This window comes from Acyrthosiphon pisum, chromosome A1 (genome assembly GCF_005508785.2).
Source record: "Acyrthosiphon pisum isolate AL4f chromosome A1, pea_aphid_22Mar2018_4r6ur, whole genome shotgun sequence".
NCBI lineage: Eukaryota > Metazoa > Arthropoda > Insecta > Hemiptera > Aphididae > Acyrthosiphon > Acyrthosiphon pisum.
This window is the reverse complement of record NC_042494.1, coordinates 120,493,030-120,518,381: the sequence shown is the minus strand read 5'-3', so window position 1 is coordinate 120,518,381 and position 25,352 is coordinate 120,493,030. Positions and strand designations below refer to the sequence as shown.

General features: G+C 28.5%; 1 protein-coding gene across 2 annotated transcripts in view; it reads left to right on the top strand.

The window, feature by feature from the left end:
* Positions 1–25,352, top strand: part of LOC100159106 (solute carrier family 12 member 6) — a 315,886-nt gene that overhangs the window by 113,835 nt on the left and 176,699 nt on the right. The window lies entirely within an intron of this gene.

Here is a 25,352-nt window from a genome sequence, read left to right as displayed (position 1 = left end):
AAGGGAATCAAAGTAGTTTGAAAAGTAATTTGGTGGTCATTTTAACATTTGGTAAAAATTGCATGTATTTAGGATTATTTGTTTTAAAATTACTACATCAAAATTGAAAATATCAACAATTGATAGATGAAAATCCAATTTTGTGCAATATCAAATGCTCATATAAATTAAAATTAGTATTCGATAATTTTTTTTTTTTTGTTTAAGGTAGGAACATTTGTGGGGAGTCTGCTAGTAAAATTTCTAATGTTAGCTATGAAAATAAAAACTTATGTATTTTTAAGTGAAATATAAAAAATTATTGTTCCTCTGTATCTGTAATATTTTAAAACTTATATAATTGAAATTTATAAGGAACCTAGCATTACGTTTTCAAGTTTTTTTACTTTGTGAAATCGTTTTTATCGAGAATAATTTATAAAATTTCAAAATTTTCTCAAGGCTCAAAAGAGTCAAAATATTTCAAAAATGTTACCATTTATTTTATGGAAAATGCTAAGATAAATATTTGGGGAAATTTTCAAGGGTCATCGGCAGTTAATTTTTGAATCACTTACACCATAAAAATAAAATTGATTTTTTCAAAAATTTGCTTTGCTTAAAAATTAGCACTTTTTCATTTTGTATTGTTTTTCTTGACGCTTTTTAAAGCTACTTATAATTTTAAATTTTGACCTCCCAAAAGTAAAAACTAGATTTAAGGCTAAAATGTAAAATTAATACATTCTTTTGCTCCGCTTAAAATCAAAAATGACAAAAATTATACTTGATTAATCTTCACAGATGTCAATAACGTCGCTATATTAATTAATGATGTAGGTATTCAGATTTTTCTCTTTTATTAAATAAAATAGGTATAAATTATTTAATATACTCACATCTATGTTATAATAATAATTAGAGATATAGCCACATACAATTTGTCTGATAGGTATCTTTAAAACAATAAATTTGTATTTTAAATTACACAAATCGAACATAGATTGTATAAGCTACTTGATGTAGTTTGTTAGAAGTATTAGATTAGGCTAAATGTAGAACTTTTGAGTTTAAACTTATTGCGCCTCTGATAGATATAGTTCCTTGGTACGTTAAGTTGTAGGTAAATATTCTTTCGTTCTATAGAACCTGTTCACTGCGTCCGAACTATTCGAGTTTGAAAGAGTACAACAGCGTTTTCTCTCCTTTCCTGAACATATATTTTCAATATTGAAAACCCTAAGCATGGCTTCCAATGTTCTAAGTTATCTTAGAACTTCAAAGTGCTTTCTCGTTCCATATGCCACCCTCGCTTTCAATCTCATAACATGAGGGCATGAGCTATATACCTACGTATACATACAATTCACCAATATGCGGATTGCAAGCGAACACCCTTTTTTAAATTAAATACTTTTATTGGTTATGGTTTTGAATGACAAGTATATTTTTGTAAATCTTGAAGGTCCTTGGCCTGTTTTATATGGCACATAATTAAATAATAAAAACATAAAAAATATGATTGAATGCATTTGCCAATCAGTATGATCAGTTTGAATAATAAATTATAATAATATGCAGTAAGTATACATACATTTCATGTGATATAAATAATGTACTTACTACTTATACCATGTGACACTAAATAAATGTTTTTGATTCGTAGGTATAAAATCAATTGATAAAATAATAATGACTGCAGTGTTTTAATAATTAATAATATTGTAAATACAATTTAAAAGAAAATAAATCATAAGTGAAATTAAAAATTGACGGTATACCTTCTAGTTATAATATTACTATTTTTCAAATATTATGTGTGCAAATCTATACTTACAATTACTAAACTGCGATTCGCATTAGTTATTTTGAACATTTTAGGTAGCTACTGAATAATACAGCAATGTGGTTTTGAAGTGTTGTTGATATATACACTATACATAATATATAATATACTTCGTACTTACGTACTTATATAATATATGTCGTAGCCTGTATGTATATGTTATATAATGCATACAGAGGTACCACTTAGACAATTATGCCCGAAAGCGGAAGTAGAAATCAGAGGAAACCCGGTCGTATTTATTTTGACAACAATATATATTTATTCAGTGCCGATGAATCCCTGTCTAATGAACACACCGCACTAGGTTAGGCTGGGTTGTCCGTGCAGTTGTTGTAGCCGTAACAAATTATCTTTAGTAGCTTCTATCGTGGGTTGTTAAGTAATAGATGTCGAACGAATGACGTAGTCGCGACACGGTATATATATATATATATATACATGTGCTCAATTTAATGAGTAATGAATATACAAAGGGTTCACTTCACTTGACATGTATATGTGCTTTGTTCGATTTCATCCCTCCTGCAGTGGCGGCAGGAGCCACCGCCACGGCCGCAGCGCGGAACAATCAATTTCTCCGACCACACGACACGACCAGTATATCAAAACCAGGCTAAAATACGGCTGAAAAACGCTCATTGAATTTCAGTTATAGGTTTTTTTATAACAGAGCCAAACGCAACATAATAATATATTGTAATATTATATAGTAAAAACAGCTGTTTCGAATAGTAAAAAAAAAAACCATGCGTATAATATTATAGTTGTATTATAATAATTAGTCGAATGCAGATTGACAACATCGAGTAGCTTATATTATTATAGTACCACGCTACTCTTTTTGTCGATAAACGATTGTAGATTTTAAACGGCATTAATTAAACATAACTATACTAGCGATTAAACCGTATATTACGCATTTATCACCACGAATCAGTTTATTATTGTTTATAATCACCTTTTAGGTACACTATAGGTTGCCCTGGGCCTCCACACTAGTTTTATCAGTGAGGCCCAGTAATCATTCGATATTAATTTAAATAAAAAAAATAAATATAGCCTATAATACAAAATATCTACTGGTTATTTAGATTACTTAACTTTTATTATACTGTATATACAAGTGATACAATGATACCATTATTAACAATGTTTATTTTCTATAAAGTAATAATGGTGTTATTCCAAGATTTTGAAAAAAAAAACCAATTATTTCTATAATTTATTTAAATGACTGTAGATTTGAAAAATGTGAACTATAATAAAATCAAATTGATCCATTATAGCAACACATTTAGTGAATTATATGTACAATAAAATTGTCTAATATTAAACAATATATATTATGTTCAATATTCTGCGTTGAATTTATTTGTGTTACTGCAAAAGTACGTTCGTACATTAGTTTTTAAATTATTCTAATTACCGAAGTTTGCATAATACGAAAATCAAATTGTTTTTAGTACATCTCTGAATAATATTTATTACAATACAATACAAATAGCATATTTATATTTTGAGCACATCATGCAATAAATTTACCTAATTTAATTTTAAATAATGAATTTATATTAAACATAGGTAATAAACCACGGATGCATATTAACATGAAATTAGTTAAGCAACTAATGTTTTGTTTTTTTTTTTTAGAAAATTTTTTTTTATTTAAAAGGATAGGTTCACATTTTGCTAATATTTTATACTTACTGTCTTACTCCCCATCTTATTAAAATGTTTAATAAGGTAAACATTCCCTACTAAAAATGAGTTTAATCAAAATCAAAGAATTCAAAGATCGAATACCGTTTGAAATAAATAATTAGTAAGCTCAACAGATTTTATAAAAATATATTTTTATTCTCCTAAACCGTAAGGAAAAACGACAAAAAACGGTCATTGGTTTTTTTATGCAATTATCTACCATTGAATTCAAATTTATTCAATTATTCACCATACGCTTCAACGAACAGCAAGCTATCTTTGTACCTTGTCCGTCTTTTTTAATTTTTCTATAGAAAATGCATTTGAATTCTACACTAATTGTATGTTTTTTTCTTATTATATTCCGTACTCATATTATCTTTGTAACATATGTACATGATTTTTTGATAATATGCATATATTATATAATATTGTTCCCGGAATTATGTGAAGTTTAATAACGGAACTTGTACTAGCCAAAAATGAAAATACTATACAGTAAGTACCTATACAATATTAGGTAACAAATAATTACAGCTGATTGTATATCTTATCAAAAATTTAAAACCATTCCACAATGATATTTATTAATTAATAAGGAACCTGTCTATTATAATCCCACAAAATAAGTATAACCCTGACATTCGTTTTCGTATTTTTTACCATGCAAAATTGTGTACATAAAATATATTTATTTTGTATATATTTTTTATTTTGATTAAAGGGCAACATTATTATATAAGTGTAGTTATGTAAGGATGTTTATATAAACCAATATAATATACGACCAGAATCGATAATTAAATCCGATTATTATAGGTCTTATAACAATTCAGGCAATTTTGGTCTTACTTACAATAAATCATAATATATTGATATATATAATATAATGTAATAAATTATTTAGACCAGATTACGGTGCATATACTCAAAATATAGAACGAATGTGTATTATTGTGATCGGCGAACAGAGACGTCTAGGGATGGATCGAATAATTTCGTGGATTATTATTTGTCGAATTTCTGTGGGAGAAGTCGTCTTAATTGAGGCTAATTTGAGCGACACTGCATAATATTTATAATTTATATAATTCATATCTACTTCTATTTACATAATTTAAAATGACACTAATGGAATATTTTTTTTACATTCACCTAATACAGTACAATATGATATAATTTAGTATAACCCAATATTCGTTAATAGTGTTTAATACGCAGTGTATAAATGAAAAATGGGGGTTACAACTACTTTGAGGTCTTATAATGGACAAGTAACTTAATAAATATTGAAATAAATTATCAATAGTATAAATAAAAAAATTATAATTAAATCTCCGAATAGATAGTGCAATGACGATTATGTTTATCATACTATATTATGGAATATTATTAATTTATGTACCTGATATATGTGTAATACTATTTCCAATATATTATTTTCGTTTTACTTACATGTCTTAAAATTATAAATGAATACTCATGTAGCGTAGACTTAATAATCGGGTGCAAAATGTGTTGCTTTGAGTTCTCAATATTTAATAAAAGTGTTAAAATTATACAATATTATATACAGAAATGTACTATGTGCATATAATATACATATTTAATATACACTCACGTTTTGTAAAAAGCTTCGTGAGTGGTATTAATGTATTTGCAAGTGACACGAAGAAATATGTCATTTTTTTTCGTCACCAAGATAATTCTAAAAAACGCTTCACTTGTGTTTTACTGACTTCCTCATTGAGTGCAGCTGTGTAGGTTTTGAGCCTTCTTCACTGATCCGCATTGTCCTTATAATTTATAGTATATAATAGGTGTATGCACTAAAGTCTACGCATACGTCATTCAGTCATTGCAAGTTAGGGTATATAAAGTGTAATATTAAATTAAATTGAAATTTTTTTTAATTTAATTTTGTTGCGGATCATTGAATGATGATGAAAAAAATAATTTCATCAATATTTTGAATTATTTAAAAAACTAATAATAAAAGTATTAGGTATGCAGTATAATATATATATTATACAGTCGTCGGTAACATTATTATTTAATCGTCCAGTGATGGTTATATATACCTTATAATATATATATTAATATACCTTTTTGGTAATATATTCCATAACAATTATTAGTTACTTTTTTTAAACCAATATATATTGGCCTTATGTACTAATACATAGTTACTCAATAAGTAAATGCGAGTAATATAATTGTCTTTAACATTATATTTTCTAAATATATAGTATCAAATATTAAATATTATATCAAATAAAACAAATAAAATCAATAAAAAAAAATATTTTCACAAAAATTTCAATTTCAACATACGATTGTCTTTAAAACTACATCTACGTCAGTATACCATGAATATACTCGTATATTCTGCGTTATCTCGGAAATGTGTCAAAATCAACCATTGGAACGAAGGGTACACATGAGCCAATCGATAAACACCGGGTGCACAGGTGTGTCTTACTCGCTGCAGGGGACTAGTACGAAGCAACGTTTAAGCAAAAACGAATGAAGTATAAACGTAGAAAAACACAAAATAAAAATAAAAATAACCATTTCTGATCACACGTTACACTCGCCTACAAACTATAATAACTATACTACTGTGATTTAAAATCAAGGTTATTTGCACACACGTATTTTAAATTAATACATAATATTATAACCATACAAAAATTAATGGTAACACTTGTAAATATTTAGTTAGGTGATTTGTAACTTTAAAATAGGTATAAATAAGGAATTATTATTATTATCCGATTCTAAATTATCTAACACAATTTTAAGAGTGAATTGTAACGATACCAATATACTTCTTCCAATATAACTTGGCTTAAAAATATAACACATGGTTCCTCATAGTTTGTAAACTCATAAATCTAAATAATGTAATGGTGAAAAAGTGTATTAATAATAATAAAAAAGGTGGGTAAGTGGATGTCGCTCTGCTGTACAGTAGGTAACAAGTGGGTCACTGTATAATGGATAGTATTAAATTTGAATTCAATAATATAATATCACTGTATAAGAAAAACGATTCTGAGCGGAGACGGTTTGTCAGTCTAGGTATTAGACATACCTATTATAGGTATACTTATCTATAGTGTTAAAAAAAAATTGACCTATAATAGGTATCAATAATAAATTCCAAATTAATCATATCACAATTTCCATTAGAAAACGCGTTATACATCAACAACAAACCGTGGTACTATCATAGATATATAATAGTATACTTTAGAGGTTTCAAGTACCCACGAATAATATTATACAATCACAACAAAATAACTAAAATAGTTATTCCAGGTTTTTTAATATGTAATTTCGTCCAAATTTGAACTTAAAATGACTATAAAAATAAACTGAGCTAATGTATTTCTTAGAATTTTTGGTAACAGAGTTAAATATTTACGTGGAATCTTGTTTTAAATTTTCAATCCTTAGATATAAAAGTTGAACATTTTATAATTTTTTAACTACGAAATAATTATTCAATTTTAAATTTGATAAATGTCAAAATTCGATCTTTAAATGCTTATAAAAAAAAATTATGCCTATGTATTTTTAATATTTTTCAACTGCTATTGCAGCAACAATATATCAGAAGCCTTTCATTATATGTTCACTCTTTTTTACCCAACAAATAACATTTTATTGATATTTATAGAAAAAAAAACTAAAAAAATTGAAAACTGACCATGTCTCTATACAGCTCAAAAAAGTCAAATTATTTTCAAAATGTTATCGTATATAGAAAATGCTAATATAAATATTCAGTCAAAATTTTATGGACCTACAGTCATTTGTTTTAGAGTTGTACCAAAAACCAAAATTGATTTTCTCTAAAACAGATTTTGCGTAAAAATTCCAGTTTTTCCTTAATTTTTCTTTTGTTTTTCACTGCGCTTTTGAAAACTACTTGGAAATTTTTACTTTTGACCCCCCAAAGTACCAACTAGATGCACTTTCCTGTCAGAAAAAGTACTGAAAATCCAAGCACTTTTACTGTCCTAAAAGGTGATGACAGACACAAAAAAAGTAAAAAAATAAATAAAAATATAAAAGAAAAACACACATCATTGTAAAATCAATACATTCATCGTTCCACTCAGAATCTAAAAAATGTTTCTTAAAATATAGATCATATGTTTATATGGATATAAAAATATTAATAAATTCATTGTTAAAGAAAAAAAGGATGATTATATTCAGTTTATCACCCATTATATAATATACCTATATATTATATAGTATAGGTAATATAAGTAGGTATACAAATATATTATATTAATTGTATTTTATATGGATGGGTCACTAAATAAGATGTTATGAATAATATAATATAATTTATTGTATTATTACATTTCACTATCAGTTTACTTGATTTGTTTTATCTATGATGAGATACGTGTCAGAATAAGCCCATAATATGTTGTGTAATGTTTTACTCCACCCATAACTTACACGATATAGTTGATAATTATTATTTTTTATTCGACGTAACGCTATACTATTAATTTTTCAAGGTGATTTTTTTTTCATGACTTTTTAACTTTCCGACGAACTTTCCCTTCTTAGTTCACTGAAGGAATACATCTTAAGAAGTTACATAAGTAGTACGTGAATGGCTTCTTAATGTTTTCTTTAGAAACTAACTTGGCAAAAAAAATCTATTAAGTTTATTAATAAGACACTCAAACAACCATCTAGAATAAACTTTTTGTTAAGTTCTAAATTAGTGTGAGTACCATTTATCTTTAAGAGTTTTTCTTCTTATTAGATTTGGTATATAAAAATGAAAAATACCGATGACGCTGTTAAAATAGCTTACACTTAATACTTTCCTATTATAGCAAATTCATATACAAGTTGTACAATCACATTTTAACATTTGATTTTATTGTTTAGTAACCGGTTATTATATATACGTTTCATTCGAAATTGAGATATAATTTAGATGGTTCCATTAATAGTTAAATGAGGTTCTCGTAAATATATGAGTAATGAAAGCTATTTAAAATTTATTATTTTCATATTCAAGTAGTATATTTACCTTATCTTAGGATCTGAGTAAAGCGGTATATATATTGATTGCGCAATAAGATGTGTCAAAAAGTTGTATGAATCGCAATTTTACGAGACCGGAAATTGAGCTATGGTAGAACTTTTATCAGTTATTGATTTGATCTTCTCGATTGTTTATCTAAAAAAATACTGCCAACAATCATCAATAATTTTTTATTATTAATAGTTTCATCAAATCCATTTTGCGAATAATATTAAATGAAAAAAAATATATCGAGTTGTATTTGGAGGGTGTATATGCCTACACTATTTGATTTTCATTTTACTAGTACAAAATAAATTATCGATTTAGTTATGTCATAACTCATAAATATTGACCCAGATAGATATATTATAATAAAGAATTTTTTATTCACTGAATATTTTATGCTCACGTTTATATAATTGTATCTAGGTAAAAATATACTTTAAACTTAAATATTTTTAGAGAATTGGCATTTCTTGAAAAATGTTGGTAACTTTAAAGTTTAAACAAAAGAACTGTCTATTTTATTGAAAGAATAAAATACAAGTTGTCTCGACTATTGAGTAAGACATCAAGACTTTGAAATATTCAAATTTCGTACCTATTCGTAATTGTTGGTTTTTTTTTTATAATTCGTCTACTAAGTCTATAAGACTGTTATTAATATTTAAAGACGTATTAAAAGTACCTATATATTTATATTATGCAAAGTTATTCACTAGGTAGTTAAAAGTTTACTTGAGAACTATATTTTCAAATAAGTATCTACTTAGATTTCTATGCAACTTAAGGAGTGTCTGTTGCGATATAAATATATCTTTTTATATAAGAAAATTATATTTATTGATGTGGATTTATTAAAATGTTATAATTTGTAATGTTGTCCGAATACAATAAATACTACACTAAAATATTAAATACATTTTTTATTTTTTGATTAAAACTATTATAAATTACTATTGTTTTTATTACATAAAAATAACTAACTAAAAAAAAAGTATATAATTGATTCAAACTTTTAAGGTGTATTCAAATTTTCAAAAAAAAACCTGATAAATAGTGAGTATTTTTGGTGAATTATCCTATATATACGTTTATGGGGGAATAAAGTTCTGAATCATCATAATGATAAATTCGTATTTATAAAGGTCGTGTATACTATTTTTCGTTTTCTGTTCATAAATTCTGAATCATAATAACAACATCTATCGTTAATTATTCATTTTTAAATATTTTTCTTTGGTTTTTGAATATGTTGTCTTATAATTATATATACTTTAAAAAATATGTAATAACAATAATGTTCTGAAATGTTGTTTTTCTACGTTACCCGATGATTATATAAGTATGAGGTAGAACCGACATTATTTTTAATTTATAAAAAGTTTATAGGTCAATTTAACTTTTTAAAACCAAATTGGACTTACAAGGACGATATAATAATAGGTTTCGTACTATTTCCGATACTTGACTTTCCGACACCTGTTATTTTTAACAGTTCTAATTTTATGTTTGGCCTATTATTTTAAAAAATGTAAGAAAAAGGTAAAAGTTTGAAAATAAATGTATACCTATTATTATGAAAATACGTACTTTATATTGTTGCGTATTGTACCTATATGGTTAAGAAGTATGGAAGTATAAGCATTAAGCGCCTATAAAATATAAAAAAGTCAAACTGTTCACGTATGTATAGTACCTATCTCACAACTCACAAGCAGTGTATGACTCCTGTAGTCTGTAGATAAATCATAAATATACCTAGACGATAATTTGTATTTGTTTATCTTTAATCTCATTTAGATAAATAATTAAAAGTCATATAATTATATATTTTAGCTCAGTATTTCACTTATCTAGATAATTCACAAGATAAGTACACTTTTTTGCAAAAATAAGCCAGAATTGTCTAATTTTTATTCTCCTTGTCTCATACACATCTTGTAAGTAAAACAGCACGATAGCTACAGCCTACAAATGTATGTGATTGTGAAAACACTACCTATAAATTGTTTCTATGTATTGGACCTGTTATACTCTCACGCTCACGTACGCGGGTTTTTCGATTTACCTTGCTTAAGTTCATAAGCGTGGCCTTAGTATTCACTATTTAGTTACCTATAACTAATGCACCATAGATACAATCAGGATTCAAGGATTCGTATTTTATATTGAGCTTTCCATGCAATGTGATCCCGTACAACAATGCATTAATTTATTGAACCAACATTTTTTTTCTCGAAATATTTATTGCTTTTGTTAATAGATATCAAAAATATCTATATTATATAAAATCATAATGCATATATATATATATATAATTGAATTTAATAGGTACAAATATAGCTGGGTACGTACATTATATTTTTCTTTCTTCTTAGGACTTCATTATACAAAAGAGTTTTTTAACACTTATATATTATAAATTAATAAAATTAAATATAACAAAACATATCAAAAGGAACATACATATTATATCTCCCTTAGGAATTAGAGCTTCATTGCACAACATTTTAAATATATAATAATTAGGTAATAAGTTGCAAAGCTCATCAAACTAATACTTTTGTCAGTGTTTTATTATTTAACTAAAAAAATCTACTTATAAGTACTGACAAATTTAAAATTATGAATTTTTGAAAATAAATAATTAGTTTTGAAATACCTTACAGTTTAAGCTTACCGTATGGATAATGAGTTAAAGGGGACGCCTTATAAGCGTTATCAGAGGTAAAGGGGCTGAGACCCTTGCGCCTTCGTCCCCACTTTAACCTCCTATTTAATTTATATTAAATATACTACAGTCGTTTTTACTAAAAGTGGCCCTCGACGGTGGCGCGGCTGGTGACATTATTTCTGAAATACAGTGGTAGTCCGGTAGAGAGCCGGTAGCTCAACGAAACAACAGGCGGTCGAACAACAATAGTATGCTTAGAGGCCCTGCGACAAAACATCCACCTGGTACTCTACCATCGAGGGCAACTTTTCGTGATAATGACTGTAATTAATCAACGAATACATATTTTATACCACAGGATAAAATTATGTGTTGTTATCGGTACTTTTATATTTAGCCAGATTTTTTTCCGTTATCAGGTCCTAACACTGTTCACAAGCACCCACATTTTTACAAAAGATTTATTTTATGTTTACCGATTTTTTAAAAAAAACTACAACTAGTATTTTATTTTATTTTCGGTATACCTGAACTACAATGTGATTGAAAAAACTACTGCAGATTATTCAATTTAGTTCCTTTAGGCTTTAAAATATTATTTTTCCTTTTATTAAAACGGACTTGAGATGTCACCTATTTATAAATTACTAAAAAATTGTTTTCCTTATTGATATATATACCTACGTATGAAAGGCTTTTAGAAATGAAAGAAATGTTTATTTCTTGTTCCCATTATCAAACCTTAATAAGACGCTATACTGCATGCGTTGTCTCCGTCTTACAAGTGCACAACATAGCAAACACTTTTTTGCACGGAACAACTATGCTACCTCTGTATTTATAGTAGAATTACCAAAATTCCACAACACATAGGGAAGAACTTTATCTGTGTTGCAGCGTTTTTATTATTTGGATAACATAAATATAATTAAAGTTATCAGTTTGAGAACATAAGTTTTTTGTTTTTTTCGTTTAACTATTAAAAATTATTGGAAAGTTCTATAAAAAAAAAAAACAAAAACTCTACGACACAGATAACGTTCTTCCTTATGTGATGTGGAATTTAGGTAATTCTACTATAAATACAGAGGGAGCATAGTTGTCCCGCGCAAAACAGTTTTCGCTATGTTCTACATTTGTATTAGGCGAAAACAACGCATGCGGGTGTAGCGTCCTCTTAATTGGAATTATAAAAACGGATAATTTAAAAACAAACTTTTAAGAATATAAAAATGAAGCTCATTGTTTTAAAAATACGTGTACCTACGATACAGTTGTAACTACATTATACCTATACGCAGAGTTCAAATTATACCTATACATTCATCGGAAATGGCACCGCACGAAAATTACCTATTATGTAAATCGTCGGGAACAGTGTGTAGTGTATTTTGTTCTGGCATCACCGGCGAATCTCAATACCTAATTAATTATTTCAGTAAGTATACTTACCTAAACAAGAAGTCTGAAAAAAAAATCACCCAAAACAATATGGAGCGGGTCTGCGTGGTCGGGCCATAATTGACGCTGGTATATATTATATGCGCCTCGTATATTATAATATTATATATTACATTTTCCGACGATTCACCTCTGCAGCGGGCACGTGTCGTCATAACAATATTATACCCTGCAAGTATATGAAGCGGCGCCACAGATGCCGAGCCGGCCGTCATCTTGCCGGTTGAGCTGTTCCGTCCTTTTCGGCAAAAACGCGTATTACGCCGTAAACGACACGGAAATATTTACGCATATATTATGGAATAGCTGTTATGGGATACGTCGTTAACGTTAGCTCGGAGACGATTTTTTTCCAAAGGCGCACTTAATTTATTTATAAGTACCTATAACCTTGTGACTTTTCACTACGATTCGGTTCGACTCTATACGCCGGACGTAAGTACTCGCGCGCCCCATACCTGTTGTACATGCATATTTAATTCGGTCTTATTCGAAGATTCCGAGTGGCGCGACGAACCTATTGATTTTGCAACGTAGTTGCGTTTATTTATTTATTTGATGTGCCAGTATAATATAGTATATATACACTATACACAGTATATAGATTATGTATATTAATATATTATATATATTATATTTATTATGTATTTGGCGTATCAGCTGGCTAGAGAGGATGTTGGTTCTGTATATAAGTTCCAACCCCTCCGTTTCCCAGCCAGCCACCATGTGATTTTAATATTTCGTAAAAATATTATATTTTAGTTTTTGATATAACAGAAGAAAACTATTTCGTCTTTCGTTATAATATAATAATAAATTGTCTAAAGTGTGTGCAATTCCATCCATTCCGTATACTCGTAATAATAATATCAGCTGCATTCTAAATTCATACATTTTATTAAGCTTAAGTATAATTTATTTGTAAAATGTAAAGTGTTACAACTTTAACAAAGAACTCACCGCTCGATTTGAAATTAATATATAAAAAATCATAGGGGGTAACGTGGATAATATATTCTTATAGAATATAGGCTATCGCTTTCAATTTTATATTGTAGATAAATTTAATCTAATTATAAAACCAAATAGATTTTACTGAACTTAATTTTATTTCATTATGTTGACCGTTTTTGAATTCTGGTGTAGTTTTTCCATAAAGTATCAAACTATATAGTGGAAAAACAAAAAGAGTACAATAGAAGAAACAACAAATTACATCGAGTTGTCAATTTGAAACGAAAGCGCATCAAATACATGCCACATAGGTTTATTATTAATTTTAAATCTATGAGATATACGATCTTGGTCCTCTAAGACGAAGAAAATATCGATTTTTAGACGAATAAACGATATATAAACTATCAGATAACATTAATTTATATTATCTTTATCTCTTTTTCTTCGTTTTCGTTGTTCTAATTAATTTTCGACAGGTATATAATATTTTGTAGAAATAATTGTTTTGAAATTAAAATGGTAAGCAATCATCATCATGCTCATATTATTTAACTTTTGTTTCAATTTTGTAGATACAATACTTTGATTCCATAAACATTTATTTTTCAGCGATATCCAGCACAGTGCACGTTGGGTCGTAGGCAGACCACCTACGAACTAATACCGTATTTGTAAACATTTTTATTTTGTTGTAAATTTTATTGTATTTCAATAAATGTCATGTAACTGAGCTAATATAACATATATAAAATAATATATAGGAACCTTTTAAACGTTATAAAAATTGTAAGTTAGCTGATCCCGCGCACTTCATTGTCCGTAAAAAATGACAACTCTTAAAAAAAAAATGTGATTGTTCAACTCCTTTTGAGTGTAACTCAACCACCCTGGTAGGCAATCTGACTACATCGGATCGCGGATAATGTGCGACAACATATCTAGTAGGCAATCCACCTGTGGTGAATTGTGGACACGCCGCCGGTGATAGTGGCTATAAGTGCAACTCAGCCACCTTAGGCAATGTGCGAAAATTCGATTTTATGCACGCTCATACTGATCTGTCCGATTAACCAATGGCAACCAGTATACGAAAAAAGAAAACATACTAATTTCTACTATTACAATATTATAGTCTACAACCAATTATAAACAAATAAAAAGTTTCAATTCCCACAATGAATTTCAAATTCTTTGTTTGAATACTTCTAATTTAGCTTTTTCGTGACAATTGTAGCCTATCTTTTTCTCCAAAGTCTAATCTATCTCTGTATCAAATTTTATCACAATCGGAGGAACGGTTTAGGAATGCATAAAGAATAGACAGACAAAAATTAATTTTTATATACATAGATAAACACAACTATATGAATTGAAACAGTACCTATAACTTGTATCATATAAATAAACTACACTGCCCTTCTACCATTTTTTATAATTATGTTTTTGAAATATATTTGTTGTTAATTTAAATTTCACCTACATATATCAAAATTTTAAACTCGTTTCCTCGAATGCATACTGAAATTGTAGAGGATTCAGTAGCGAATGGTACCGATAATGGCGTCCACATATAGGCGTTTATATAATTGTATATACACTATTCAGTAATCCGGACGTCCTTTCCGAAAACTCGAATACCAGCTGCACCGAAGCGTAGTCCCTTAAATGACAATAATAATTGTGACCCGACGATAAATCACAGTATTAAAATAATAGTGAGTCCGCTTTTATATAATATATTTATACCCACATAAATTATAATTGGACAAGTCTCGTTTGAAATACATGACCCCCTCCCTGACAAACACACAAACTTTCTCTCTTTTTCACACACACACACACACACACACACACACACACACCTACATCATACACTCGCAACACTCGCCACAACATTTATATATCCGTAGGTATCGCAATTACATCATTATGTTATAAGTAATTGGTATTTGTTTTGGTTTGCTATTGCAGCTTATTGCACTTGAGCAGATGTGACTGTGTGAACCGTAATTGCATGACGTAGTTTCGATGATTTCCAGCAGCTTTGTTAAAAACATATTCGCGGTAATACGTCAAGTTCAAAAATTCTTGTGACATTATGATGAATAAAAAATATAAAACATAAAACTGCATCTACATAAAAAGTAAATTGTTAAATACATTTATAAGTTTACAAAATTAGGAAATCATTAAAATTAAAGTATATGGAAGTGTTTGTGACTCAAAGTTTAAACTATAGTAAAATGTATTCATTTTATGACGACATTATACTTTTGATAATTTTTATAAAACTCGTATTTATTTAGTCGTTCTAACTTCGAAATAAAATGTTTGTTCACATTTTAACTATATATGGTATTTTTTAAGTTTTTACAGTCCAAAAAAAATATGAACATTTCAGTGAACTGAGCTCCGCTCTATATCTGTTATAAAATGCGCGATGATAATGGTTGCTGTTTTTGAATTTAGTATGATAACTTTTATTTCTAGCTTAACCGCATGAAATCTAAACTTACTGTCTCAAAGAAAGTTTTCTGGTTATTTCTCTTGTTGGTAAAACATCAAGTGATAACTATATATTATACAACTCAATAAATTGTATTATAAAAAAAATAATGTATTACATAATTATATGATTATATAATTATTTGATTTTATTTCATCAGCTCTTTCTGTTATTCGGCAAAACTGAAAAATATATGAAGTATCTATGCATATGCATGTACGCATATAATATACAAACTTATACAAAATGTATTAATCTGATTTCACTTTTGTGAGTATAATATAAATATTTAATATTGTAGATTCTGTTATAGACAGATAAGACAACGGTAATGTATTTATTAAATGTCACGTGTAATGTTCTATAATATACGACTGTATTCTCTGCATATTGTACTTATCATGAAAAATTACAAAAGTTAATGAAATTACTTACTTTGGATAAAAAAAAAATGTATACCGTTTAATTAAAAATGTGACCGGATATCCTTTTTTCACCAGATTCATTATATTTTTATGAACACAGTGTTTAACTTATATATATCACAGTGATATAGCACAAAAAAGGGTGAATATTTGTAGTACTATAGGGGCTATATTTCATGGTTTTTTTTATATTTTTTTAATTGTTTTAAAAACTACTTGGTTGATGAATGGTCATATTATGTTTTTTGAATTGAGAAAATATTTTGAGAAAATTGAACATCAATTTTGGCTTTTGAAGCATAGCTTATGGATTTTATTAATTTTACATCAATAACTATACTTTTGGTTACTATACGTTTGTGTAGTATAATAATATAATGTGTTATAGTTGGTGAGGTTAAGCAAAAAAAAAAAATAGATATGATACAATATATATTTTTAATTGAATAAGCGTGTATTTGTGATACAATAAGGTTCCTCGTAAGTTCTACGCGCTCTAATTAAAAAAAATCGAAAATACATACTTTCAATTTTTTATTTAATTTGTATAAAGTTAACTTTCTTATAAAGCTCATCAAAGTTCATCGTCGTGGAGATTCACAAATTATTTTTCTATTATTTACTATAGTATTATTTTAAATGAAATTTTCAATTTTGGTAAGTTTTACAACAATGATACTACACTAGACACATATTACACATCAAATCTTCCAGTTATTAATATTTAAAGTTATTTAAAATCTAAAACAAATCAAATTTAATTAAATTCGCATAAATAAAATATATTTTGTAATTCAATTTATCTGAACTTTATAGAATAATTAAATTTAAATTAAAAAAAAAAAACTGTTTCAAGTGTCTAACAAAAATTGCCTATTTATACATGTTACTATGTGCGAAAAGTATGTTATTAATCTTTTATAAAATCCGATAAGACCTATGAACAACAATATATGGTAAATGATAATAGCGACTAAATATCATTAGAGCTACGTTATCCTTCTTGGCCATCCAGGGTGAGCTTAATCGGTGTTTAAGCCTCGTTTAGCTCAGATCGTCTACAGTGATGAATGTACCAGGTCTAATGTACTGCCAGATGAAAAATACCGTCGCTTAGATATTAATTTCATCAAATAAATAAAATAAGTGAAAAATATTGTTTCAACACTTTATAATAAATATGCTACCATGATGAGAGAAGATAAAAATTTTCAATTTGTTACAAAAAAAAAAAATAAATAATAATAATAATAATAATAATAATAATAATAATAATAACGCAAAGTACTATTGTAAATAATTATTGTAATCGTAGGTATTTTTTTATAAATCAGTGATTTAAGTTATTTTATAGTTAACCAAACTACGTTATTTGAGAATGTACACATCATACACAACACACAATAGGTATACATGGTAATAATAATTAATAAGTGCAATACATTTATCATAATTTGATTACCTATATCTATGTATAGTTTTAAAGTGTGTTAATTTATATTTATATTTTTTTTCCAACATACCTACATTTGCTAGGGTGGTGAATATCATTTACAAGTTTTGTAACCTCTTTGTGGATTGAAAATTTTTAATTTGTAGGGTTTCTCACAGGAATTCTTCAAACTCCTCGACCTCCTTGAAATACTTGCGTTCAAGGATTAATCTAGACTACCTACTATCCAAACATTCCTGCTATTCCACTTGTTATCTCTTAATTCATTTCACAATAACTCAAAAACTATTTCACACCCGGTTTCGCTCATAATCGTCTTTCATAATTGATAATTTTAGAATTTAAAATTAAGATTAATGACTCCCAACCATGATCATTATCAGTACAGAGTTAAAATGGATGAAACAAAACATATAACGTGTGCTTACGTTTAATATTTGAAATCTTTGACTTTCAGTATACTTTTTCTCCGTCTTTATCGTGTCAACTAATTTTAATGAATAACTATATAGCTACCAAGTTTTTTAATAGTTTATTAGCTACAGCCACATAAAGCTTAGAATAGTGGATAAATTCAGAGAAGATTAATTTTGACCTAGACACCTGCCTTACTTGTTTGTCCCTATTTTCAACTTTAAACGGTTAGGTAGGTACACTATGTTGAATATACAGAGGTTAAATGTAAATTATCAATAAACTAACATGTTTTGCTAACTACATTGTATCTCATTAGTTAGTAATGGAAGTACTAGGTATCTAATATCTTTTTATTTTCTAACAATATTAAATCGTTTGTTGGATTCATTGTTTTGAACCATGAATGCTGAAAAGAACATGTACGTTTTGTTTGAATAAATTACGATTTAATACAAATTAGGAAAAAATAAATAAAACACTTCTAGAAGAGAGAAAAATCAAAAACTCTGTGATCCCAAAAGTCATATTTCCACAGTTGCTTTCCTAGGTGCAATATAATGTATTATCATTAAATTTGTCTTCCAGCAAATGTTTTGGCTGTGGTTTTCGCAGTACGGTGAAATCATCCCACTGGACCCAAATCAATCGATTTGTGCGGTGTGGGTACACGAGTGGATATTTTTTCGTTGTTTTATTTTATTATTTTCATTTTCACAATTCTTTTTAATCACTTAAAGTGGTCTCCTACAAAACGAGACGTGTCCTCCTTCTGGTGGAAAGCATCGGCAGCTGGTGGATAGCACGCGAAGTCTATTTATCTGAATGTGCTATTAGACCCATCATTGACCGGGACGGCCGGTATATAATGAATCAATATTATATCTGCGAACAACGCCGCCACTGCCGACGCGGACGGACGAGCGAGTGCTTGTGGGTGTGCTGTTAGATGGGTGGGTGGTTTTATATTGGGATGGGGGTTAAAGGGATAGGGGTTGACGGAGTGTGGGCCGGACGGACTCCCCTCGGACGGACGATGTTGGGGAGGGGACCGGGGACGAGGGCGCGAACGACGTATACGCGCGCGTACGTTCGACTTCAACGAATTCACACCGGTCCGACCCGTCCGCCGTCACGGATTACGTGCCCGCAGCGTGTTTAGTAACAAACTGCTAATATATGTGTTCGGAAATAGGTAGAGAAAAAAAAATACCAAAGAATAAAAAGTGGCCACACGTCGTTTTTTTTTTATCGATTTCCCATATATGTAATATACATAAGTCCGTGTAGGAAACACATATCGTATTACGCGTGTACGTCGTAGGCACGTGCACACGTTATAATGAATAAACATAATTTAATGTTATAATAATATTATAGTAACGATGATTTGTCGGACGTGATCGATATACATCTACTTATAATGTGTTGTGGTAGTATACAAAAAGGTGTTGAAGACGATTGTTTTCGTAAGTCGAAACTGTTGTAAATATAATACCTACACGCACATTTTCATATAATACCGTTCTACCGACATTATTAATACAACAACAACAATATTGTGATGTGCGTACAATACAATATAATAATATTATACAACATAATAAGTCTTGTGGCCGTTTGTACTGTGCCTTCGTATTTTATCATAGTATAATATTATAGTAATATTATGTTGTGCTATCCGACACAACGTTTGGTCTGCGCAAACGTAAAATGGAATAATGACCTCTCTCGTTGGCACAACAATAATAACGTTGAGGAAAAGAGTCGACATCTCGCATATATGAAATATTTCAGGCTAGTTGACCTTTTAAACTTGAAAGCAATCTTTTTTCTTTCAATTTATTGTTGTAGGTACTCGAATAACGAGGATCGGGGCAAAGATCGGTTCATCGAAAGAACAGTCGAGATTTCTTTTTTTTAAACTTCAACACTTTTCCAAATGTTTCACTGTTTCATTTTATTAATTTATGTAATTCAAAAACAAATTTAGAATTTACCCTTGGTTTTCACTCAACGTTACCCCATGAAATTTCTTATTTTTTTTTTTTACTCAATAATCTTTTTTATTATGAATTTGAATATAGAGTATATATTTTTTTATCATTCATTCTATGTTTAAATAACACTTAACCATCCATTGTGTAGAGTATTTAAAAAAAAGGGAAAGCCAAGAGGAATTAATTTTTTTTATTACACTGTATTTTCACTATTCACCACACAACTTTAAAATTTATTCAGATATAATAGTAGATTAATAGCTGATAAACTATTCACTAAGACGTATAAGATTAGCGATTTAGGAAAACCTATTAAAACTTTAAATGAATAAAATGTTCTTAATAACACATTGAAGTGTACCTTTTGCGTTTTATTTTCTAACACATTTTCAAAGCCAAAAATGGTATACACGCAAGTTTCATATTAAAGGTAGGTATAGTAAACTTATAAGAAGAGATGTATCCATTGATATAAAATAAACTCAAATAGTATTTAATATAAGATTTAATTTTTTTAATTGTTCAGTACACTTGAACATTTTCTGAACACCAATGACAAAAATTTGTAAAAAATTAAAAGATATTCTTAACAAAAAACTACTTTGGTTAATTTATGTTAATTTGATTATAATTACTGTTGAGAATATTTTAAAGTCATAGATTATAACAACTACGGTATTAAATATGCGAAAAATAAATTAGTGGTTTATATAGGTTATCGTATAATACATGGAGTTAAACGTTTATTAAAATATATTTCACGATTAGGAAATATTCATCATGGAAATTCAAATGTCCTGAACGATAATTTTACTAACCCGAATGATTCATTTGGACACGTCCTCGCAATTTGAATTTCTAATTGAAAACCGTTTGGTAAATCGTATAATTGCCTCCCAAATGAACACGTTATGTTATGTAATGAAACAGGTGATTTCAGAACGGAAGTACGACTGTCCCTTTTATATAATATATACAATTTAAATTATACATACCATTAATTGACATTAGGTGAACGTGTATAATTTCAAATTTACATTATATATTAAGGTTTTCAACACTGACCTGGTACGAGTTTTAGTAGTTCTCACTCCAGATTGTACCTATTATAATAATTATCAATTAATAAATAAATATACTAACGAACGGTGTATAAACTTATATTCGAACAAATCTATTGAACCACTCTAAACAATGATTAAATGACATTGAGCTACGCGTATAAAATAATAAACGATTTATTTCTAATGTATATTTGTCATAAAAAGTCTTCGACTTCGTTGCTGAACGACCCTATAAGGACGCCATCCGTCTTCGGAACACAGTAAATTTATTATATAATACGTAGGTATATTAGTTTCGTATGTAGATTATATCAGCTATTCAAATGATTGTATTTTAGACGGGCGGCAATGAATTAACCCAAAATAAAGTAAATACATAAAAAATGAAATAACAATTTAATCATTATATATTACAACAAGTGTTGTAACGTGAATATAAAGCACAATATACTGTATTAACCAAAATATACTTTAATTAAAACCATAAATAAATAAATAACTTATTTCAAATTCAATAATTTTAAGTATTTTAGGATTTAAATTATTACTGTAGTGTTATACTATAAGCTACTCCATGTTATATGTTGCATATAACTTTGTATAGATATGCCCCAACAAATATAATTATAAGCTGTATACAAACGTGCAGTATGGATCCCAACTAATTGTACACATAACACCCACATAATGTTGTGTCCTACTCGAAAATGGAAAATAATAGACGTGACGTACCTATACAATAATGCGCCGTAGTTAAGTTATGTACCACAGAAGTAAATTACAACGAATACCAACTCAATGTAACTTTTTATTGATAAAAGTCTTATCGTTGACGACAGTGTAACGGTTTGTTACGTTGTATCGTTCTGCAGCGTGCGTATGTCATTTGCACATTTTTATTAAACCACTGTTGTGGCAAACCTGTAGAATTTTCAGAAAGTTCTTTTAATTATAGTCTCGTCAATAGACACGAATAACCGAGTAAAGGGTCAGTGTTGAGAAAGTGTGGAAGCAGACAAGCAGGTGACCAAGACGAATCCTAACAAGTCGTTTCCGCAAAACCCTGAACAACTACAATAATAATATTATTTACTATATATTGTTATGAAAAAAAATATTTACTAATTGTAATATTAATTTAATAATAACAAGTTAAGAAGACAAGAAGCAGGTTTGAATACAGTGATGATGAGTGAAATATGTATTTTAATAAATCGTATACTTGTATAACTGTATAAGTCTGTATAATAACTACTAGGTATATAGAGTTAAGCCATATATAGCTAGTGGCTGACCTTTTTGTATGCGTCTATCCCATAAGCCTCGATAATAAAGGAAACTTTGCAGGTTTGACTCGACTACTACTTAAACGATAAAAATACCAAGAATGTTCTGTGTAAGAGAGGTGATGTTACATGACGTGGGGGAACCCAACGGTCTTAGGGTCCAAGATTAAATCTTTTATCCTAAAGGTATCTCCATAATATACATAGTATGCAGCTGGTGGGTTGTTTGATATGGTTTAAGTAGTATTAAGATCAGCTTTAATAATAAAGGTGGAATATAATTATAATTTATTTACAGATATGGTGAAATACGATATATAAAAAATTATAATAAAGGTACATTTTATTTTAATAACTAACGTGAAATACTAATGGGTTTAAAAAACATAAATATATAATTTATGTAAATCACATTTGCATATTATAATATATTATATGTATATACAAAATAGATATATAAAATTAATTTTTCTTGTTTAAAATTCTTATATTTTGGGATTAACGAGCAGAAAATATATTAACTAGGCTTATAAAAAAAAAAAAAACAAATAATTAATTAGCTTAAGCCACTAAATTAAATACACACACTTGCTTGCCCAAAATATGAATACGTAGAAAACCGTTACTGTGGAATATTATGTGATAACAATTGCATATAGAGTTGCAACACATTATTGTCAACGATTTTAATTGAGGAAGAAAAAATCACCGTATCTTTAAAATCGATATTATAATATTACGTAACAAAATCGCTGTTGGTATGATCTTTTATGTCTTTGACGACGTCGGTATGTAGTTAATTGTTCTATCAGTGGCCGGCGGTTATTATATAAAATATTTATATGCGTATGATACTGTTTCGCCGAGACCATCTGTGGAATAAAATATATGAATTAATTTCAAGTGTTTATCGTACAGAAAACACATAAGATCGCAATTATAACAATATATTACTATATAATCATTTACATGTAAAAATAAAACATTTTAAACGAATAGTTTTTTTACTTAAAATTGTGTGTATTTTTCTAGTAATATAAATTTTGTATTGAAATTATTACGAAACTAGAGCGGTTTAAGATGTGTAGTGGAACAAAAACAAAATCGTCATTCAAAAAAGTAAAATGGACCTCGAAAACTCGTGTTATTTATAATGTCGATTTTACTAATGTGTGCGCTCTTTGCGTAAACCTGTCCTTTGTTTTTCGTATTCAGACCATCTATCAATACGACAACGGATCAAAATCCTATAAGGTAAAGATCAGCAATCAATCGGAAGTTAACGCTGCTAGTTAAGTCCTCCGATTACTTCCGGAAAATGTCAGACCTGCAATCTCAGTCATACAATAATATACTATCCGGAAAACAATATTCGGTCGTCGGATTTCAATAAAACTATTTTTTAGTTTATCGCCACCATTGTTCTTGTTCTTATTATTGTTATTCTTATGCAAACCCGGTACAATATAATATTTACTGTTACGGTCGGTGGCACTAATTTTTAATAGAAACTAGACGCCGCTGACGTTGCTGCTGTCTGCCATCGGCGTGAGTGTGTGACGATGCGTTCAAACGTTTCACGTGCCGTCGGTTCGAATGACAAAATTAATGGGTTACGCGGCGTTCCGTATATGCAATTCACGTACGTAGTCGAATTATTTTTATGATTATTATCGTTATAATTATTTAAAAGTATCGAGGATGGCAGCAGTAATAATAATAATTGCAACGTCACCGCCATCGAGTCAATGATCAAAAGTCGCGTGTATACAGACGAAGATGAAAGGGAGTGGGGACTCGTCAACCATTCCTACACCACAAATTTAATGTAATCATTATGATGTCTTCGTGAAATCTCCATTGAACCGCAGCATTCGTGCTTCATTATTGCGAACATTTATATGTTCAATAAATAAAATATCAAAAACGTATATTATTATACACATTTATTTCGTAAATACTCTATGATCGATATAGTTTAAAATTATTAATTTCTCGAATACAAATCGAATGTTGAAATATAATTGGGAATATAATGAATATATGATATTTATCGTGTATTCGTATTTATTTTTTTCTCCCAAAAAATGTGTAACTACGATAATGCGTTTTGAATTTAAAAGTTTACTGTTTTTTGTGCACTATTCTTCATAATATTGATACTATAGTGTTGTTAATATGTTTTAATACTATATAAACACAATATATTATGCTATACATTACATTTTTTAAAATATAATTGTCATCGTAACGCTAATTTTAATAACATTGGTATCATCGTAAACATATAATACTAGTCAACTAGACTTCAACTAGGTACTTGAACCGATAATATGGATTTGTATACAGTAAACTGTAGCTTTTGCACAGATACTTTAACATGTATAAGTTGTTTGAGTATTAATCATACTTTCAGTTCATAAATTAGGTCACTTACGTGTCATGAGGTCAATCATCGGCCGACGTCACTATAGTTCCCAGGTGGGTTATAAGTGACGAATCCGCGCCCCAC